Below are 14,390 nucleotides of genomic sequence, written 5' to 3' on the forward strand. Positions count from 1 at the left end.
CTGCCCCATTGCCGGCACCGCTTCTCTCCCCCTGGCTAATGGTGCCGGCAATGGGGCAGCAGCACCGATAGCCAGGGGGAGAGAACGGGCAGTGGCACCGATAGCCAGGGGGAGAGAAGGGCCGGCAGCAGGGCTCTAGACCCCAGGACAGGCAGGAGCAGAGAAGCGGGCAGCGACGGCAGGTCTCTGCACCTGCAAAGCCGCTGCAGTTCAATGATTTAAAGCACCCGCTTTAAATCATTGAACTGCTGCGGCTTATCGGCGTATAACACGCAGGTAGACTTTAGGCTAAAAAATTTTGCCTAAAAAGTGTGTGTTATACGCCGATAAATACGGTATATATATATATATATATATATATATATATATTTATATCATGAAATAATCTTGAAATCTTGCGGTTTTCCTTGTGACCACAAAGGCTGCTTTCACACTATAAAAATACCTCCGTTATAAACGCCCGTTATAAAAACCCTGGAAATCGGCCGTTAAACGGCCGTTAGAAAATCCCATTATAGTCTATGGGATTTCTCCAATAGCCGTTTTAAACCATTATTGCCCGTTATTAATAACGACCGTTATTTTGTGACGGGCAATAGTAACGGGGGGGGGGGGGGGAACAGTGCATGCACTAAGCTTAAAACTAAGCTAAGACTTGTTCTGTACAGATCACTTTCCAGCAGTGTCACAGGCAGGGTTATAGTAAAAGGTGACACCAGTATATAGATAACAAAAGATCTACCACCATTACCAATTGCTGATGCTCACAGCTCAGCCTCCCCCTCCTTATGGAATTACATATGAACAGGTCACAGAGCATGCCTAAAAAAAAAGCTAAACTTTCTAGTGAATGGGGCCTGTGTTTATGTCCATGGGTCCTTCTGTAAAGCATTTCTCTTAATACTGTTAAAAACAGCTGGGATAAGATGGCTGCCCCCCTCCCCCCTAATAATTTACCAAAAAAAATAAAATAAAATACAATTCTAAATAAGAAAATAGAAAACAGATTAGAATAAAAGAACACATTTTAGTCATTGGATGTAATCAGTAAATAAAAGATAATCTAGGTGATACAGGGGTACCCCGCTGCTAGACATCTTATCCCCTATCCAAAGCAGCGGGACCCCAGCAATCTCCCACAGCACCTGGCGTTCTAAAAAAATTTTGGTTCCTGTAATAGTGGTCGTGAAGTCATGCCCCGCCCCCTTCATTATTGTCTATGGGCGGGGCATGCCTTCACGACACGCCCCCTCCCATAGACATGAATGGAGGGGGCTTGGTGTTACATCACAAGGGGGCGTGGACATCACATCATGGCCTCCAGCTCCGAACAAAATGTTCAGAACGCTGGAGCACCGGAGTACCCCTTTAAGGCATAAAAAAGTCTAGCTCCACTTTTGCTTCAGAGTAAAAAAAAAAAATAGCTACAGAAATTTCTGTCTATATTATATTACGAGTCTTAAAAAGATGTGTAGCTGTCAAGAAAGGGTCACTAATAGAAACAAATGGGGAGGAAAAGATAAAAAAAAAAAAAAGTTGTGCTAGAACATCAAAACTGTACAGCTGTAGTGTTGAGAAGGTTTATGGAATGATGAGTCTAAAGTCTAAATACATATGAGACCTCGACCCGAAACATATTAGCCAAACCTGACCATTTTGCTGCCATCAAAAGGGAACCAATCAGAACAAGCATGTATAGTGGGTAGCTTGAGTGAGCTGTTTGAATGAGCCCTAAATGTATAGAATTCTATAAAAAAAAAAAGGCAGACTATGGAGGGTGGTATTATTGCTCTTATCAGTTGTGGTCAGCTGAAAAAATAGTGTATAGCATAAAATCGAACAATCATTAGATACTTTGTTAAAGGGGTACTCCCCCCATAGACACCTTATCCCCTATCCAAAGGATAGGGAATTAGATGTCTGATCGCGGGGGGTCCCACAGCTGGGACCCTCGTGTTTTCTGTGCAGCACCCAGCTGCCACACCACCTCCCATAGACTTGCATTGAGGGTGTGTGGCGTGACATCACGAGGGGCGTGTCCATGACTCCAGCACTCCAAGCATTCGGAACAAAATGTTCCCAACCCTGGGCAGCGGAGTACCCCTTTAAAGCTGTTTTCTTTCTAAAAAGAAGTGATCACAGTGATCTGCCACTTTCGTCTGCCATGTTGCCAATGAATGTCCCATGTGGGCCCAACCTTAGGGGTCAAAAGTGGCAGGCAGAAATCCATCCCCTTACTGGCATGTTTGGAATATGTCGCCTCATTGTGCCTAGAGCTTTTAGCTAACATCAGGGGGTGGGTTGTTACCCCATATCTACCCCACTTATGTATACTACAGGAATGTTAGGAAATAATGTATAAACCTTTTTATGGCATATTAACACAGTATAATGTATTATATTGTGTTGTCTTCTAGAAATATAGTCCATCCTTCTGGACAACCTACTGTTCACATCTAGACTATTGTCTTTTTACGTGTAATCCTTCCCTGATTGCCCAATCTTGATCTAGAAGTGCTTGTGAAAGGTTTCTAGGTGGGTAACTAAGTGTAAAGCAAATGCAATTTACAATGAGATTGCTTCTAACTAGTCATTGTGCACACATTTATAATCCCACTGTAATAGCCAAGAGTGCCATGAAGTGACTCTTACCTAGTGTAAAAGTTTTCCCTGAAAGGTTAACAATTGTACCATTGAATCTCCTCAACTATCTGTTTGAGCTTTTCCAACAGATGTCCCCATAGAAACCAATGTTTAACTTTGTGAGTTGTGTTCAGTGAACGAGTGGTCTCCTCGGCAAGGTCATACGGGGGACATCACGACAATCAAATCTAATCCGAAGTTTCGGGCTCGGCCCTTATGTTTATAGGAGGTGTGAATTCACTATGTGTTGATTCGACTGAGATGAAGCCATAGTGGAACATTATTATCTCGAAAACCACACAGGATGGAATGCAATAGTTTATACTGGTCTTACGCAGCAACACTCATACAATTCTAGCTCCCATGCCCAGCAATAGGAAAGAACTTATGCCAAAGTTAGTTCCACTATAAAATTCAATTTAATGAGAGTAGAAGCAAGCACAGACAAAAAACACAAGCAAACAATGAAAGGACCGATGAAGTAAAAGAAAGCAGTGAAGCGTGTCGGAGCACTTCCCCTACAATTCTATCAACAACTTTGAAGTTTTCATGGAAAATGTACATTCTGTGTGAGTGAAGGTGTTAGAAAATTCTCAGCAATAAACAGCTTCGGAAGTAACTTTTATCTTCAAAATATTTATCACTTTATACAGAGATGTAGGTAAGAAATAATATGGTATGCAGTGTGCAAGAAAAAGACAATAGAATTCTAATAGTAATATTAAAGGGGTACTCCGCCCCTAGGCATATTATCCCCTATCCAAAGGATAGGAGATAAGATGTCTGATCACAGGGGTCCTGCCGCTCGGGACGCCTGCGATCTCCCTGCTGCCCCCGGCATTCGTTTAGAGAGTTGGGTACAGCGCCAGAGGCTTGTGACATCACGGACACGCCCGCTCGGGATGTCACGGCCACGCCCCCTCAACGCAAGTCTATGGGAGGGGGCGTGATGGCCGTGACATTGAGGGGGCATGGCCATGACATCACATGTGGGGCGTAATGTGACGTCACGAGCCTCCGCCCCATATCGCCAGTTATCTGGCACGGAGCAAAGTTCACTCCGTGCACTGGATGTCTGGGGTGCTACAGCCTAGATCACGAGGGTCCCCAGCGGCGGGACCCTGTGCGATCAGACATCTTATCCCCTATCCTTTGGCGACATAATCAACCCCAGAATGTATGCAGCTAGAGACCCATTCATTCTCTATTGGGCCACCGAACATTTCTGAGTTCAGCGCACAGAATTGTTTAGTGGCCTCATAGTGAATGAATGGAGCGGTGGCTATGCAGGCACAGTCGGCACCATTCATTCCAGGGACAATTATGTCCCATTCTTGGGATCGACATGGATCCCAGAAATCGGATCCCTAATAATCAGGGGATAACAAGCTGAAATGGGTTAACAGTTTCCCCTCATCCCTGACTAATCTACCTGTCTAAGCTACAAAAAATAAAAACCCACCGCATGATGCTGCTACCACCATGCTTCATTGTAGGAATGGTATTGGGCAGGTAATGGGCAGTGCCATGTTTCCTCCACCAGACCAGAGAATCTTGTTTCTCACAGTCTGAGAGTTCTTAGGATGCTCTTTTTGCAAATTCCAGGAGGGCTTTCATGAGTCTTATATATGAGTCATAGTCATATATATATATATATATATGAGTCATAGTCTTATATATGAACAGCAATCCTACCCCTACGGCATGCACGAGGACGGCATTACTGCTAAACATGGCATTCTCAGTTTTAGAACAACGCAATGACTGTCAATACACAATTATAATTTAAATTTTAGTTCTCTACAGGACATTCATTTAAACTGAGGGATGTTTTCATACCTTTATATATATTTATGTTCAAACATATGTTATGATTTTATTTGTTTTATACTGTTTTATACTTTTTGGCCATAATGTTGCAATGGCTTTGAAAAACCATTTGACCAACAACCTGCAAAACAAAAGTTTAAGACATTTTTCATGCATTTTGTATACCATGGCACAGCAAAAGTTTGAAGCCATAAAATGTGGAAGAATAGTTTTGAACTTAATGTGGGGGAGTTACCCCCTCACTGAAGATGACCGAAACTTGTCTATATAAACTTGGTTTAAATCCTTTTTGTCCCAATCATCCATAATTGTCTTTTACAATTCCAGGTCACTTAGGCATGATTCAATCTACAGAAGAGGGGGGAATGAGCAATTGCATGACACCTATAATCTGGGCTGAGTAGTAGGTGCAGTGGGTGGTCATCCAGGGCCATAAGGAAGCTTAAAGAGTACCTCTCATGATCTTGTTAAATTTTATAATGCTCCCAGTTCACTGCCCCCATCATGATAAACCACCCCTGCCTTTATTTTTATCATTTGTTTTCTACCTTGATATTGCTCTGTATTTTCTGCTCTTTCAGTCAGATTCACAGACTGGGAAGGGGCGTTACCCAGTAGGCGTGACATCATCTGAAGCCATACAGGGGAGAACTTCCTCCCTCCCTCTGCTACACACAGCCCAGAGCAGTTCAGTGTGTGAGATGAGCTATGACTGGCTAAGGCTGCATACACCCCCCTCAGCATTTACTGATTTTGGACTTATGCCAGGCCAGCAGGAGTCCAAAGTCTGTGCAAAAGATGGGGGAAAATGTGCTCTGAACAAGTGGGGAGACACCTAGTGGCAGCTTTTTAAAATACAAATAAAACATACACATTTTTTTTTTTAAACAAAGTACATTAGAAAGATTTTTATTTACCATAAAGAGTGCAGTAGCAAAACAATTTTTTTTAATGAGAGTGCCCATTTAAGGGAGCTGGTCCCAAATGTGGGGGACACAATGTCAATTTGTAATGAATATGTCCCTCAACTTTTGCTGTGGCCCTCTAGATGTTACAAAACTTCAAATCCAAGCATGTCCAGACAGCCAACAGCTGTCCGGGCATGCTGGGAGTTGAAGTTTTGCAACATTTGGAGGGCCACAGTTTGAGATCAGGGATGTAGAGGGATGCATGGTGAATGTAATTTGTGCTTATTCAAGAAAACTTGGCACTCCAGTGTTTGATTCAATGAGTTTTGTTTACACAGTCCTTAAATAAATTAATGTTTCGTCCCTACTAGGGCCTTCATCAGAATTTACAGGACTGGTGTGGAGAGTAAAGGAGTCGGCCAAAAGCCTTGTGATGAGGTAAATTGCAGCATGGCTACAAGCCACGAGAGCGGTGTGTATTTTGCAATTTGTGCCACATTTTATTAGTCTTTCTTGTTGGAAAGGGATCCAGTGTGATCTTTAAGGAGATGACAAAAGCTTGGAAATTTTTTTTAAAAAAGTTTCCTATGTTTCTTCTTCCCTTTCTTATTCCCACTAAGAAGCCCACCGCTACACAGTAGGAAATCAGATGAAATGCTACTAGTTGGGGGTAGAGACTTTTTGCTTTCTTGATAACATTGTGGCTCGTTCATTAGTCATTGGCTTATATGGCTCAGAATTGTATGAAGGTCCCATGCTTATCTAATCCAAGCAAACACAACGACACCTATCCATCCTTAGGCCTTATCTCTCCTGAACACTCCTCAGCCTTTATCTACCAGGGCCAATAATCCCTAATCTTCTGAAAACCACTATTTGAATATGTGTATAACCAGATCGGTCTTTGAAAGCAAAGTAACCTCAAACATATTCAGAATTGTACCCAGCCCAGGGGAATGTGTAATCTAGACTTAGTTTTATTGATGGCCTTCTGTGCAGGCTGGGGGGTAAAGGGGTATTCCAGGAATTTGTTTTATTTGACTATGCTAGGGGCTGTAAAGTTATTGTAGTTAATAATATAGTGTCTGTACCTGTGTGTGACGGTTTTCTCAAAATTCTTCTGTGATTTTCACCTCAATATTTATTTTTAACAGCATACAAAATGACTGTTGTCTCAGAATTTTCCCAGGTTGCAATGCGGCCGAGACCTCACTAGTCAGCCAATGACAGGGAGCCTGTCTGCTTCAATGGGTGGAGGGATCGCTTGGTGGGAGAGAGATCAAACCACAACTAATGCAACAACTGTAGGCACCCTGATTGAAAACCACAGGTCTTTTGAATGGATTCAGCTCATTTATGTTTCAATGAGTGGGGTGGCTGATGTGTGGGAGGGAGGAAAATGGAATTGTGGGATTTGTAGTAAAAAAAAAAAAAAATAGTCAAACAGGAAATACCAGTTCACAAACAGCTAGCCACAGTATTATGGTAATCTCACAACATAGCCCTTTAACCCCAAGACAAGCGCAGATCCTTTCTAAGAATATCTATTACTGTCTGCCAGGTACATAATAAAATCACCTTATGTGAATTCACAGGTACGATATCTTCTACAGCCATGGTTGTAATCTTTCAGACTGTTAGTAGCCAAACCTTTTCATGATGTCATACCCAAATAAAAAAAAAATAAAATGATATGGATAATCACATCTTCAGAAGATGTTGGGCACACTGGCATAATTTGCATTGATTAGATCTTCATGGCAATGTTACTGTCACATACCAGATAGTGGACTCTCTATGCTGCAATTAAACTTGGCGCAGACTAATCCAGTGTGCAGAGTCTATGGAATTTCATGTTTCTCACACTTGGACACACAGGACTCTCATTCACACAAGCGGATTCTACTACGTATTTTAGTTTGGATTTTGCTGCGGATTTTCAGCTGCTTATTTTCTACTGCTTTTTTTCTTCTGCTTATTTTTTGCTGGTAAGTCAATGATGAAATAAGCAGCAGAAGATAAGCAGCAGAACAAAAAAAGCAGCATATCAGCTGCGGAAAATCTGCACAAAAATCCGCTTGTGTGAATGAGTCGTTAGGGTACGTTCACACGTGCATATTTTTGCTGCAGATAAGCTGCATATTTCCTGCTGCAGATTTTGTTGTTCATTGACTATAATGGGTAGCAAAATCTGCTACCGAAAATTTGCAGCAGATCTGCAGCAGAAAATAAGCACATGTAAACGCACCCTTGGGGCTCATTCACACGAGCAGATTTATTTGCGGGCTCTCCGTGGCTGTCCGCAGCAGATTTTCCACTGTGGAATTTCCACTGCGGAAAATCCAGCAAACACCCTATTGGCTTCAGTGGGGCTTGTGGCGGAGCCCACCCCCTTTCAAATATGCAGCGGGAAACCTGCAAATAAATCTTCTCATGTGAACGAGCTCTTAGGTAGGATCACACTTAATGGATCCGCAGCATATTTTACGCTGCGGATATGCCGGTAACCTGACCCATAGGATGCCTCCAGCTGTTGCCACCCCCTGCCCCGGGTTGCCCCAGCTCGCCCCACCCCTGACCTGCTGGCAGTGGCAATCCACAGCTCCTGGCAGCCACATAGGGGCCTGCGAGTCAGAATGCAGTGTACTTAGACATCGCGGAGCAGCCACATTGTACACTGAGTACACTGCACATGCGTACAACAACTTGCAGGCCCCTGTGTGGCTTCTCGAAGTTGATTGTCACTGTTTGACTACGGTTTTAGGTCCGTACAGAAAACCGGATACAGGTTGAAAATGAGCCGACTGGAGTCAAACAGTGACTCTGGTCAGCTCATTAAAGTCAATGGATTTCAGTGCCGGTCTGGCTGGGTGGGGTACTGAAGCATGCGGTTTTCCCCTCCCCCAGCCGAATTCGGCAGCCGTAGGCTGAAAACGTGGTGTGAAAGCACCCAAAGAGAATATTATTAAGAATGTAAGAAAGAGGTTAACTCTATCCTGTCATTAAAGGGGTGGACATCTTATCCCCTATCCAAAAGGGATCACGTGCTGCACCCGGCATTCGTTTAGAGCATCAGGTTTATCGACGGAGTCTCGTGATGTCACGCCCACGCCCCCTCCCATAGACTGGCATTGAGGGGGCATGGTCATGACGACACGAGCGGGGCATGACCGTGACGCCACGAGCCTCCGCCCTACATCGCCAGTCATCTGTCATGGAGCGAAATTCGCTCCCTGCACCGGATGTCTGGGGTGCCGCAGCCGAGATTGCGGGGGTCCCCAGTGGTGGGACCCCCGTTATCAGACATCCTATCCCCTATCCTTTGGATATGAGCTACCAAGCAGGCAGCACTCGTACTGAATCTAATTGAGTACGTGTTCTCTGAAGCAGATTCCCAGCTGTCTTTTTGTATTACCGATATAATATCGGTTACAGGGGCACACTATATAGTATACCACAAATGTGGTTTTACATGTAATGAGATCCTGAATTTTGTGAAAATAACCACCTAATGTGCAACACTTAGTAATAACATTATGAATTCAGGTAGAAAAACAGACATGGTGCACATCTACAATCTTGTATAATGATCTGATTGCTTCTCAGCATAATATCAAAAACTAACAGGTTGTTAGTATACATCTTTGATCAAAAAGTACAAGCCCACTCGCCACGTCAAGGCCACCTATTTAGAGTGGGTCCCTAACGTCCCTAGCATAAAATGGCGCAGCACCGAGCGGCGACCACCACCGCCGCGACACCAATGCCCACAGGGGGGAACGACCCACCGGCAGAGCGGCCCCAATGCCACTCAAACCAGTCTATGGGCCGCACCCCCCCGCAGACACGGCGCCACGGCAGCAACGGACACCGCACAGCACCACACCAGTGTGAACAAGGTGTAATGGCTCACTTACCTTGCTCTCCCAGTCAGACTGGGAGGCTGCTAGGAAAGAAATGACCCATATGTAGCTAACTACCACTTGACGTGGCGAGTGGGCTTGTACTTTTTGATCTAAAATGTATACTAACAACCTGTTAGTTTTTGATATTATGCTGAGAAGCAATCAGATCATTATACAAGATTGTAGATGTGCATCATGTCTGTTTTTCTACCCGAATTCACATTCGTATTAACATTATATTTACAATAGTTAGTGGCCACATTTTACATTATCTTTGGAAAAAATATTTTGTTAATCAATTCTCTTTATTTTTAACTGTCTGTTGATTTTTCTTTTTTCTATTTATCAAATTACCTATCATATTATTTCCCCTATAAGCAATAATAGGTTTACATTCCACTGCATTTCTAAGATCGGGATCTTGCTCCAATATATACCAGCTTTTTGTGATTGTTCTGGCAATCATAGAGGTTAGACATTTCTTGTAGTTCTCCATCAGGTTTGCACACTTCTTAGAAGGGATTTTGTCCTACTCCTTTTTGCAGATCCTCTCATTAAAGGGGTACTCCACTGGAAACTTTTAATCAACTGGTGCCAGAAAATTAAACAGATTTGTAAATTACTTCTATTTAAAAATCTTAATCCTTCCAGTACTTATCAGCTGCTATTTGCTCCACAGGAAGTTATTTTCTTTTTAATTTCCTTTCTGTCTGACCACAGTGCTCTATGCTGACACCTCTGTCCATTTTAGGATCTGTCCAGAGTAGGCGCAAATCCCCATAGAAAACCTATCTTGCTCTCGACAGTTCCTAAAATGAATAGAGGTGTCAACAGAGAGGATTGTGGTCAGACAGAAAAGAAATTCAAAAAGAAAAGAACTTCCTGTGGAGCATATAGCAGCTGTTACATATTGGAGGGGTTAAGATCTTTAAAAATATTTTCCAGGGGAGTTCCCCTTTAATGTTTAGAGGCTGATATTTGGCAACTTGAACTCGCTGATTGCTTCTATGGACATTAATGAAGGTAACAAGCTGAGATTAGGAGCACTCCCTTTAAGAGAGCGGTCCAAATTTAAGCTCCATACTTGTATAAAAGACACCTGGTAACCAGAAATCTTGCTGATTAATAGGGGATAAAATGCAAATCAATGTATAACTTTTTTGAAATGCATATTTCTGTCTATTTTTTTAATTCTCTCTCACTGTTCAAATAAACCTACCATTAAACTTATACACTGATCATTTATTTGTCAGTGGGCAAACATACAAAATAATCAGGGGGTCAAACTATTTGTTTTTCTTCACTGTACTTAAAAAGTGTAATATTTCATCCTGTGCTGAAAATACTGTATTGTATTTGGATTTGCACAGAAGGTTCAGTAAAACATTTCAAGTTTTTTCCACTTACACAAGTATTTGGAGTTATCCTTCCCACACTCCATACTACAGAGACAACCTATTTGTTTGCTACATCACCTTGCCATGTTACATTCCTGACCAGAAAAACATGCTGTAAAATAAGAACATGCTGTAAAAGAAAAACATGCTGTAAAAGAAAAAGAAACAAAAATTGTCAGAAATGCTCAAAAAAGTTGTGTTTATTTTCACATTGCATTTGACTGGAAAAATTCACAACCAATTTTTACACTTTTTGCAACAGAAACTAACATGCTGTAAATTAAAAAACTCACATTGCAGGTCAATTTCTGTACGAAAAAAAGTCTTTAAAGGGGTGCTCCTGAGAAGTTAAGAAAAATAAACTACTACAATACCTGTTCTGTGTCCCCATAATTATCCATGTGATTTTGGCAGCTCCTGTGGCCCCTGTTGTCTCCTAAATATTATTTTTCCTTGCTTGCAGCCCAGTCTACAACTCCTAGCAGTTGTTACGCCTAGCGCTCCGGGTCCCCGCTCCTCCCCGGAGCGCTCACGGCGTCTTTCTCCCTGCAGCGCCCCGGTCGGTCCCGCTGACCGGGAGCGCTGCACTGTCTTGGCCGTTGGGGATGCGATTCGCACAGCGGGACGCGCCCGCTCGCGAATCGCATCCCAGGTCACTTACCCGTCCCGGTCCCCTGCTGTCATGTGCTGGCGCGCGCGGCTCCGCTCTCTAGGGCGCGCGCGCGCCAGCTCTCTGAGACTTAAAGGGCCAGTGCACCAATGATTGGTGCCTGGCCCAATTAGCTTAATTGGTTCCCACCTGTTCCCTGGCTATATCTAGTCTCCTCCCTTGCACTCCCTTGCCGGATCTTGTTGCCTTGTGCCAGTGAAAGCGTTTAGTGTTGTCCAAAGCCTGTGTACCTGAACTTCTGCTACCCATCCTGACTACGAACCTTGCCGCCTGCCCCCGACCTTCTGCTACGTCTGACCTTGCCTCTGCCTAGTCCTTCTGTCCCACGCCTTCTCAGCAGTCAGCGAGGTAGAGCCGTTGCTAGTGGATACGACCTGGTTGCTACTGCCGCAGCAAGACCATCCCGCTTTGCGGCGGGCTCTGGTGAAAACCAGTAGCCTCTTAGAACCGGTCCACTAGCACGGTCCACGCCAATCCCTCGCTGACACAGAGGATCCACTACCTGAAGCCGAATCGTGACAGCAGTGAGTGCGGCTTGGTGTAATGGCTGCCAGCCAATTGCTTTTACTATCTGTGTGCATGCTGTGTTGTTGTCAGAAGAACACACTACATGTCTTTTCTTTCAAACTATCCTTCCCCCCAGCAATAAATCATACTATGTTCTGAATGGCAGCAGTCAGTGATTAGATCTACAGCAGGAAAAGAGCAACGTTATGTGCTGTGAAGTTTGGGCTTCTCTGCCGCAAAGTCCTCACACAGGGAGGGGAGGGGGAGAGGAGGTGTGGCTGTGAAGCCAGAAATCACGTGGTGTTTGTCTTCCAGGAGGGTGGGGGCTAGGTCTCAGTGAAGGGTTTACACAAACACAAACAGGATCAGATTATAACGTCTTTCTCTCACTCCCAGCATGTAAGTGACAGCTGAAAGAGGGAAACTGCTAATGAATGATATTTAGACATATAAATAGGTTGGTGAGAGGGAAAGGATGGGCTATGGGATTAGTTCCCCAGAGTACCCCTTTAATATGTGGATGAGATTTGTTAAATGTTATGAAACCCACTGTGGATTTTTTTTCATGACCATTTCCACTACATCTTCCATATCAAGTCTTATGTGGGCTGTTTTAAACTTTTAAATATTTATTGTTTGTTTTTAAAACTTTTTTTTACCCCAAAATTTTTTATTTTATTTATTTTTTAGTAGGCTGCATTCCCAACACATTTCTACTCTTTACAGACAAACAGTGAACTAGAATCACACAGCCTGAAAGTTCTTTAGGAAAATGCAACATATAGATTTAACCTCTTAAAGGGGTACTCCACTGGAAAACATGTATCAACTGGTAACTGGTGCCAGAAAGTTAAACAGATTTGTTAATTACTTTAAAAATGTAAAAATTTTAATCCTTCCAGTACTTATCAGCTGCTGTATGACCAACAGGAAGTTCTTTTCTTTTTGAATTTCCTTTCTGCCTGACCACAGTGCTCTCTGCCGACACCTCTGTCCATGTCATGAACTATCCAGGGCAGTATAGGTTTGCTATGGGGGATTTGCTCCTTCTCTGTACAGTTCCTAAAATGAACTGAGGTGTCTGCAGAGAGCACTGTGGTCAGACAGAAAGGAAATTCAAAAAGAAAAGAACTTCCTGTGGAGCATACAGCAGCTTACAAATACTAGAAGGATTAAGATTTTAAATAGAAGTAATTTACAAATGTGTTTAACCTGTGTTTTCTGCCACCAGTTGATTAAAAAAAAATAGTTTTACAGTGGAGTACCCCTATAAGGACAAAGGGTGTACCTGTACGCCCTTGTGAACAAAAGGAATTAACAAACACTGTTTAACTGCAACAATTTCTTTCTTTTATGTATGGATTCTTCCAAAATGATAACAAGATACAGGAAGGCAGAAAAAATAATAATCACCCAATGTGGATAGACAAAAGTCTGCACAATGTGTCTTGGAGTAATAGCCGACTTCTTAATAGCTTCATATGCAGTGTTCACTGCTGGATTCTCTGGTCATCTCCCTTCACACGAAGGACAGGTGAAACAAGTTGCTACGTTTCAGAGGCTATGCCTCCTTTCTCAAGCACGCTGCTGGGAACCCCGGGGATCGCGGCTGCGGCACCCCGCTATCATTACTGCGCAGAGCGAGATCGCTCTGCATGTAATGACGGGCAATACAGGGGCCGGAGCATTGTTACATCACGGCTCCGCCCCTCGTGATGTCACGGCCCACCCCCGTCAAAACAAGTCTATGGAAAGGGGCGTAGCGGTCATCACGCCCCCTGCCATAGACTTGCATTAAGGGGACGGGCCGTGATGTCATGAGGGGTGGAGCCATGACGTCACGCTGCTTCGGCCCCTGTATCACCCGTCATTACGTGCAGAGCGATCTTGCTCTGTGCAGTAATGATAGCGGGGTGCCGCAGCCGCGATCCCCGGGGTCCCCAGCAGCGGGACCGTGGCGATCTAACATCTTTTTTGTCGCCTATGAACTTCAGGATACTTTGTTCAATACACTTCAGTAATACTATATTGTAGCCTATCTTCTTAGGGGTAGGGGTATTAACATGGCAGGCCAGACAGCCCGCTGTACATGAAGCAAGTTAGCTCCTGAGCCTGTGCCATATTTCCCATATTAACTCCCCAAGGAGTTAATATTTCAAGGAACACCTTGGGTAGTCACACTTGAGTGGAGGCCAGCTTTACTGGGGATGGTTTTCCTGGTTTAAAGCCACCATGGTTCCCTTCTTTAATAGGAGGCACTGAGGCTTGGTTCTTAAACAAATTATAGAACATAATTGATAGCAACAACTACATAGTAATAGTATCCCATACAGTAAGGTCTGGCTTTTTGTTCTTCTCTAATAATGTACATAGACAGCCCAAATTCTTTTGAGGAGTAACAAGACCATGCTTGGAAGCCAAGTGAGCAACTTATTGAATAATGGTCCCCAATATCAATAATTGAGATACAGAAAGTTGTATCAATATCCCTAGAAGTTTCACAGCTAAGGCAATACCTTCTGTTTGTCCT

At 43.5% G+C, this 14,390-nt stretch overlaps 1 long non-coding RNA gene across 1 annotated transcript in view; it reads left to right on the plus strand.

Moving 5' to 3' along the window:
• Positions 1-5,788: 5,788 nt before the first annotated feature.
• The window catches only part of LOC130361372 (uncharacterized), a 68,016-nt gene continuing 59,414 nt past the window's right edge, over positions 5,789-14,390 (plus strand). The window contains exon 1 of the long non-coding RNA XR_008890985.1: positions 5,789-5,819. This is a non-coding gene — a long non-coding RNA (uncharacterized LOC130361372). The remainder of the gene's footprint in view (positions 5,820-14,390) is intronic.

This window comes from Hyla sarda, chromosome 3 (genome assembly GCF_029499605.1).
Source record: "Hyla sarda isolate aHylSar1 chromosome 3, aHylSar1.hap1, whole genome shotgun sequence".
Classification (NCBI taxonomy): domain Eukaryota; kingdom Metazoa; phylum Chordata; class Amphibia; order Anura; family Hylidae; genus Hyla; species Hyla sarda.